Source organism: Nicotiana tabacum, chromosome 22 (assembly GCF_000715075.1).
Source record: "Nicotiana tabacum cultivar K326 chromosome 22, ASM71507v2, whole genome shotgun sequence".
NCBI lineage: Eukaryota > Viridiplantae > Streptophyta > Magnoliopsida > Solanales > Solanaceae > Nicotiana > Nicotiana tabacum.
The window spans coordinates 111,904,158-111,913,322 of NC_134101.1; positions in this window are offsets into that span (position 1 = coordinate 111,904,158).

The following is a 9,165-nucleotide window of genomic DNA, read 5'->3' on the forward strand; positions in this document are numbered from 1 at the left end:
GCCTCTTCTTCAATTTCAAGCCACAGGCCCAAAAAATGGCTCAATCTTCTCCACGACCCAGTCCACTTCAGACCGGGTCGACCCGGTCCGCCCCATTAACCCATTAACCCAAGACCCACTCTTCATTTTTATCCTAACACAACAAAACACAAACAAAAAAAAACCTAAAAACCTAAACTAGCCTACCCGCCCCCTCCATCTTCATCTTCCCCAAACTCTCAAAAAAACCCAACGTCCATGGCTGTTTCCCTCACCAAGCTTCATCACCCTCCACCTCCAAGCTCCTCATCGACGCACACACACACAACTGCGTCAACACCTTCACACGAGCACATCTTCCCCGTCATCCACTTCATCGTCCCCGTTCGAGCTTTTGCCATGTCCAACCATGGCTGAGCTTCGATGCTCTCACATGGTAGCTGTCACTGTTTCGACACCACCCAAACTAGTCCGGCAGTCCACACGCGTGTACAGTTTCTGCGTCACCTCCGAGCTACTACTGTCCGCCATGGCTGCTCCCCATCGTCGACCTCATGGCTGCTCTTGTTCTGCCTCGCTTCATCTTCCTCCGAGCTGCTGCTTCTGCTTCACTCCATCTCCTTCACGTAACCAAATGAACCCCAGCTGCCTTGTTCCTGCACTTCTGCCGCGACAACTGTTGCTGCTGCTTCGGCGCGGCTTCAGTTGTCTTCGTAGGTTCGTGTTCATCGCCGTTTGGTCGAGCTTTGGCCGAGGTTCGTCGAGTCAGTCCATACATATTTCATGTCGATCCGGTTAGTGGATTTTTGAGTTTTATTTTGTCCGCATTTTTGTTTTGATATTTTCGAATCTAAAATCGGCAAATGTTTGTTTTGTTTATCGTTTGAATTAATTTTTAGTTCATGTTCATGTGTTGTTTGTTAGATTAATTTTTCAGATTTCAAAGGAAGGATTAATTAGTTATTTTTCATGTTTATTTCATGTTTGTATTGTTGTTTAAGTGAATATTTGTTAGTTTAATATTTGTTAGATTCAAATTGAAATTTAATTAATTGTTTCTTCAATTTGTTTCATGTATTTGATGTATTTTCCGGAAATTGTTAATATTGTTAAGTTCAAGTTTAAATTCATAATTGTTTCTTCTCAGTTTTTGTTTTGTCATTTGCCTAAAAGAATTTAGTTGTAATAAGGGAAGTATGTTGGTTTTAGTCATTTGAATCCGTCGTTTTTATTTTTAGATTTAATTCATGTTCATATTATGTTTGTTTGATTTTGAATCCGAAATGTGTATAGTTTGATTTCTTGTTTACCATTTGTGATTATTTCATGAATTGGTCTCATAATCTTGTTTAAAGTTTAATATAAGAATTGTTTGTTGTAATGTTGTTAGAGTTGATTTTAAGTTCAATATTATTGAATTTAAGAATCTAAATATACTTGTTTGATTGTTGTTGTTGTTGTTTAAATCCGAAAAATAGGTTTGTTGTTGCTAAAAATATTGTTCAATCAAATTTTAGTTGTTCTTGGTTGTTCAATTTGTGTTCATGTTGATTTGTTGTTGAAATGTTGTTAAAATCGTGTTCATGCGATATTGTTGTTATGATGTTCATCCGTGTTCATATTGTTGTTTGAACATTGTTAGAAATTGATCATATTGTCTATATTTTGGTTAAGTTTGATTAATTGATGTGTTATAGCTGATGGGTAGTTTGGTAAATTTGTAATACGTTCAGGGGTAGTTTGGTAATTTTAGTAAGGTCGGAAGGGGTAGTTTAGGAATTATACATTTTGTAATTGTTTATTTGAAGCATGGGGGACAAAATGAAATGGGGTGGGTTGTGATATGATTATTTAATATAAAGGGGGGACAAGATTTAATTTAAAGGGGAATCTTGCATTATTTTAAATGAAGCATGGGGACAAAATGAAATGGGGTGGTGTGATATGTTTATTTAATGTAATGGGGATGACTGGAAAGATAATGGGTTGGGTAGAGAAAAAGTATGGATTTTAATTAATTGAAAGGTTTATGGGATGGGTTATAAAAGAGAAGTCTTGAAATCAGATAGAAGGGACACAGACAGAGAAAAAAGAGAGATTTGAAAAAAAAAAAAGCTGAACATTTATTCCGAAAAAACATTGAAACTCTCAAGAAAAGAAAAAACATACAAAGAAAATAAAAAAAAAAGAATTGAAAATTAGAAGAGAAAGTAGTACACACCTGATAAATATTCTGGTATACAGGTGTAGAAATTAAGGGTTGAAGATTAACTAGCCTGTCAAAAATCTGGAAATTTCCCTTGGTTTCTGTCCGTTATTTTCGGCATTCCTGGATTTTATTTTGAATTTTTCAAATCTGTCACTGGGATTTTCGTTGACTGGTTATTGCTGGTTATTGTTGCTGTTGCTGTGTTACGTATTACGTTGCTGACTTTCTTCTTCTTATATTGACAATATCAGGTACACAACTGTAATTTTGGCATTTTGTAAGCTGAAATGAAGAATGGAGTATTAAATTTTTAATTTCGTTTAATTTTTTTTTTGTATTGTATTTAGGTTATTCATGTATTATTATTCTGTAAATCACTGTCATTTGGCATAACTAGGCATATTATAGCGACATTAAAAAACGCCTTAACCAGATTATTAGGAAATATATTTAAGCCTGATTATTAATTAAAACTGTTTAATAATAAAAATAGAAGAAATAACGTAAAAAATGGCGTTATTGAATCAGTTTGGCAAAAATTGACTAAGTTCCTTATTCATAAAGTTTTTTCGTCAATGGTAAGTTAATCGGAATCATGTAGTTAATTTCAGTTAAAACATGAATTAGTTTGCGAATCAAGTATTAGGACATGATGTGAATTAAAACAAAGTTAGTTAAGGTTAAATTGTTTAAATTTTTTAGAAATATGGTTTAGTAATCAAGTTTATTTTTTCTTTCAATTTTCAGTATTTGTAAATAATTAGTTTCAATAAGCTTAAGTCTTACTAACAATTTGATTTTTAATCCAACTATGGGATAATTAGTTTTTTTTTATTTTTTTATTTTATTTTATTCCATGTTGTACTTATGATTATAATTTTTATTACTTTCTGTTAATATTTGTTTTTCTCTTCTATTTAATATGTTATTTTCAAGAATTTAGATATTGATTTTATATTTGTAGACAAACTTAGTAATAATAAAAAGGTAGTCATTGAAGGATATTCTTAAAATAAGGAAGGATTTCGCTAAAAATAAATAGATGTAAATAATACAAAAATTTACAGGATTCTCCAATCTCATTTATTTATTTAAATTTTTTTTTTAAAAAAATTATTACTTAGAATTTGGGATGGATTGTTTGGTGAATTTCACTTCCTTCCCCAAAGATAATGACACGCTAGACTCTTTAGGCGCGATTTGATTAATTTTACCTTCTTAAACTCGGATGCGCATTTCATGCGACCCAAATCTAAATCCTAAAACATTGAATAAAAATGTGTTCCGGATTGCGGGTGCATTTCATGTGACGTAATCCAAAGACATGTTTTAAACGATGTTCACAATTTTATTTTTTATTTTTATTTTTTTAAAAAAAATAATATTAATAATAAAGTGGTAAAAAGTTAAGATTGGCACATCGGTTCATAATTGTATTAAAATCAGATAAATAAGTTAAATATGACAATTGAGCGACCGTGCTAGATCCACGGAACTCGGGAATGCCTAACACCTTCCCCCGGGTTAACAGAATTCCTTATCCGGATTTCTGGTACGCAGACTGTAATATGGAGTCATTCTTTTCCTCGATTCGGAATTAAAATTGGTGACTTGGGACACCCTAAATCTCCCAAGTGGCGACTCTGAAATAAATAAACCAATCCCGTTTCGATTGTCCTTTAATTGGAAAAACTCCCTTGCACCCTCGAGGGTGCGGAAAAAGGAGGTGTGACAAGTGATATTGGTGGAGTTGGACTGCGCGCCACAACAAGTTTTATTAATTCATGATGGGATCGGGCTGAATGTCGTAGTAGGTTTCGCAAATTCATAATGGGATCAGGCTACTCGCTGCAACACTATTTTATTAGCGCTTGGGCGGGATCTGCCCCTCCGGAGTCTAACATACTAGCGATGAGCGCAGGTGTCGTACAGTGATGAGTGATTGAGAGTGGTGAGTGGGGATTGTAAGATAGTGAGATTGAGTACTCTAAGAGTGTGAATACATGAGTTTATCAACATGATGCATTACATGTGACATGCACATTTGACATGTGGACATAGAGATGTAGCATTTCTCATATCAGTTATACTTGACATATTTTATCAATGTTGAGCTTAAACTGTTAAACAAGAAAGCATGTCTACATTTCTATTATGTGTACAAATTGATTATAAGATTTCTCTTAGTTATTACTATCATTTCCATATTATGTTTGTACTATTGTTATCTGGATTTGGATTGTACCTTTTTTAGCTAGTCAATGCTTTTAGCCCAAGGTTAGTCATGTTACTTATTGAGTACATTGGATAGGTTGTACTCATACTACACTCTGCACTTTGTGTGCAAATCCAGGTACTTCCAGGTACGTAGTGGTTGCTAGACTCGGAGCAATATCTGCAAGGAGACATTTGAGGTAGCCGGTTCGATACTCGCAAACCTCGACTCTCCTTCTTTTCAGCTTTATTCTGTACCATTCTATCTTCGAGACAATTGTATTAGAGATTTAGACTGTGTTGACACTTAGTACCTCATGTACTCAGTGATACCCAGATTTAGGGGATTTTATACTTGAGTCGTAGTTATTCTTATCGGTTATTTGTGAGAATTATTTTTCACTATTAAACTTATTACATCATGTTTTCCATTTAAAATATGTAGTTATTTGTGATTTTCGTTTTGCCTAGTACTGAGATAGGCACCATCATGACATATTGAGATTTGGGTCATGACAAGTTGGTATTAGAGCCTAGGTTACATAGGTCTCATGATTCTTGGCAGGTTTAGTAGAGTCTTGCGGATCGGTACGGAGAAGTCTGTACTTATCTTCGAGAAGTTGTTGAACTATTAGGAAACTTTACTTTCTTGTATTCTTGTCATATGGATTTGTTGACTGCAGAAACTAAACTTCTATTATTCTATTCTCTCATAGATGGTAAGGACACGTGCTAGCGGATTGGGCAGACGACCACCCGTATCACCAGCTAGGGCAACAAGAGGCTGGGGCCGCGGTAGAGGCCAAGGTGAAGCTCATACACTAGCTAGAGCGGCACATATAAAGCCATTAGTTGCTCTAGCTCAGGAGCCGATACTAGATGTGGTTGAGCCGGTGGGACCAACTCAGTTACTACCTGTGCCTATTGGGTTTCCAGGCCTTTAGGAGCCTTTTTCTTAGATATTGACTGTATGCACTAGCATTGCTCGGGAGGTTTTAGTTCAGGCTGCACCATCCACTACTCAATCCATGTGAGGTGCTCAGACTCCCGCAACCCGTACTCCAGAGCATATGGTTCAGGGGCTTCAGAAACTAGGGGAACTACCAGCCCAACCTGTTGCAGTTGCTCAGGCCCAAGTGGGTCCACCAATGAGTGACAAGGAACAAATAAGGCTAGAGCGGTTTGGGAGGCTCAGGCCTCCATCTTTCAGTGGGGCTACGTCAGAGGATGCTAATGATTTTTTAGATAGGTGCCAGTGGATTCTTCACACGGCAGGTATTTTGGAGATTAGTGGAATCTCATTTACTACTTTTCAGCTATCGCGACAACCTTTAGGATCAGAAGACAACCAATCCTCCTGATGTAATCACAATCTAAAAAAGTACAACATTTAACGTAAATGATATGCAAGACATGCTTAAAAGAATCAACCTCACACATAGAGAGAAAGGCATCATCGAGTCATTGTTAGGAACTCAAACACTTAGATCCTACTTTTCAAGAATGAAGTAAGTGCATGACTTAAACATATGAAGTTTTGGGCATGGACACATTCTTTTAATAGCTTAAGTACCAACTTCTAACACATATATACAAGTTAACAACTCCAACATGAATATCTAAATACTATTATCAGAGGTGTAGGCTGATCACACCAATTGAGTTCCTTAAAAAAGTACTAATAGAGGTACCCTTAACAAACTATTATCACTCATAAATAGTGTTAACAGAATTGTAGATTAACAACTACAGTTAGAACTTCTAAAACATATTAACAAGATCAAAGACTCATATCTTCAATCAAAACTTCCAATAGGGTTAACAAGATTGCAGATTAACATACCTCAATTAGAACTTCTAAAGCACATCAATAGAAATACAAACTAAGTACCATAATTAGGATTCTTAAAGGACATTAACACGGTTACAGATTCATAACATCATATTAAACCTCCAGCAGAATCCTAAGCAAATAGTCTTGCTTACCTTAAGGTTCAGAACATGATTTTCCCTTTCTAAGAGTTTTCCACTTTATACTAATCCATGTGTAAAGCAAAGCATGATGTTATACTCAAAAAATGGAAAGGAAAGGTTCATTCAAAGCTCATAAACTAGGTCTGGTTCATTAACATATGCTCAGTGATGTTCTAAGGACAATATATACATATACATGGTAATGGAAGGCAAGCATAAAGTATTAACGAATCAAATGGAAGCTGAGTTACATGTACAAGAGATATATAACATAGAGTCATACTATTTAAAAAGTGTTATCATCATTAAGCTAACATTGTTACTGCATGGATCTCAGAAAAGGGTAGACATGTTATCACATTGGGGAAATATGTCAAGCAAGTCAAGTATAGGATTTCAGGCACAGTGGAATTCGGTTTTAGCATATTATCTAGACAAATAGAATACCAGAACTTATACAAACCCTCAAAACTTAGGTCAAGCATGTGATGCACTTCAAAATAAACACGAAGATGATATAAGGATGCAATATGCTCAAATCATGTTTATACAGTGTGATAAGACAACCATGAACGCATCAGAGAATCAATGATTTCTAGAGAGTGAACATGATTAACAGAAGCATGATAAAGGAGAGGATAAACTAACATCCTCAAACCAAAAATGACAGCCTCACCTTATCAATACAATAGATTCATACTTGTTTAATTCTAGTTTATCAGGTTAGCTACTAGAAATGTAGATAACATTTAAGGCAAAAATAAAAGTACTTGACAGAACATCAAGGAAATCCATTAGAAATCAATCATCAAGATAGTTTTAGAGTTATTAGGTTGTTTCTAATATATAACAACAGAGACGGTTTATCACATGTTCATATGAATCGTTACAGAACTCTAATTTCAACAACCCAAGGAAATTCATGATCTCAGAGCCTATTTGGAAACCATATGTCATTAGTATGCACATAGGACTGTTAACCATGAATACATTATTCATGGAATCATTTAGTAACAAAACAATTCACATTTAGTAATTTAAACGAACAAAGAAGGACGGGGTTGAGATTTTACTGACCTCTTAAAGGGAAGCAAACCAAACGAGTACCCAAGTTAGCCGTTTATGAAATGAAATCAGGACAGAATGTAGTTCAATCACAAAAGATGATTGAATCCGCTGAGTATTGCCTACGTATTCCTTACATGGGAAATCAAGTCGTGGAGTAGTTCCAAAGCAACATACATAATGATATTTGGGTTTTCTATTATTAAAGAAGAGGGGGGAGGGAAACCAAACCCTACGTGGGTTCCATACATATCCCTCAGGTGGAATGTAGTTTAGTTACAGTAAAACCTAATTCAATTGTCTTCAAACATAGTATCTGTCACATCTCCTTTTTACCTACCTTCGGAAGGGGTATCAGCGAGTATTTTCAATTTAAGTGACAATCGAAACAGAATTATTTATTAAAATCAGAGTCGCCACTTGGGATAATTTATGGGGTCCCAAGTCACCAGTTTAAATCCTGAGTCGAGGAAAGATTGACTCTGTTTTACGGTCCGCGAACACAGAAATCCGGGTAAGGAATCTTATTAACCCGGGAGAAGGTGTTAGGCATTCCCGGGTTCTGTGGTTTTAGAACGGTCTCTCAACTATTATTATTGGACTAATTATCTGATTTTTTACACATTTTAAAACTATTGTGCATTTTTTAACTTTTAGCCATTTTTAATATTTTGGGAAAATTCAAGGTTATTTAAAGCACATCATAAGCCGCGGTTCACGACACGTTCTATTTAACCTTGTTGAAAATTGAAATTGAGTCACATGAAATGCACACCCGGGCCCTTTTAATCTAATATGACGTATTTCAGTTGATGAATAGCAACCCAATTTCTATACTGTGACAAAATAATGTTCATCTATAACCAATTCGAGTAAACACGAGCAGATGTTTAAAAAATTGTCTATTAATAATATAATTAGATTTGGAATCAAAGGTCACTTTAATATCAAGACTCATCCAAGCATATTAAACTAAACAGATGCAACAAAATGACATTCAAAAACAGAGTAACGTTAGATTAAAAAAAATAAGAGCATGATGTTAAGCAAACCAGAAGTAGAAGGAAATGACAAATTGACCTCAATGAACCTGAAGTTTAATTATACAGCGACTTGGAAACACAGGTGATGGAATCGAGAACTCAAACTCGAATCGGCACCGGAAGCTCGAAAACAAAACGCCCTCAATCACACTGAACTCCGAACATCGGATCCGACTACACTCTTTCCTTCTTACTCTAAATGACTTCTATTTATCTGAAGAAGTTTTATACTTAGAATACTATAAACACTAAGCTCTTCAATTTTCAGCTTGCTATTGATGTTCAACTAATCGATTTTCGCTCTTAAGTTCTATCTTTAACATAGAGTGTAAAGGATCATTTAAGTGAGAAATGCAAAGGAAAAAAGCAGTTCATTCATCACTGATATATTATAAAAATTTCATGCTATGAATCCAAATGTTTTAAAAGGAGTGGATGGAGCTTTTAAAAAATCTGACTGTGCATGATTTTGGGACGAGTTAGGATCAGATGGTGGTCGGTGGTCGGTTTGGTGGTGAAGAGGATGGGTGTCGTTAGATGCTGGAGATGGAGGGGAGCGCTTTAGGTTATATATCCTCTCATGAAAAAGAACGGTTGTTGGGTTAAATGAAGAAGATCGACGTGGGGGTGGGGGTCCTTGTGTGATTTGCGGTTGTCAGCTAAAGTCCCTAGGTCTAGCAG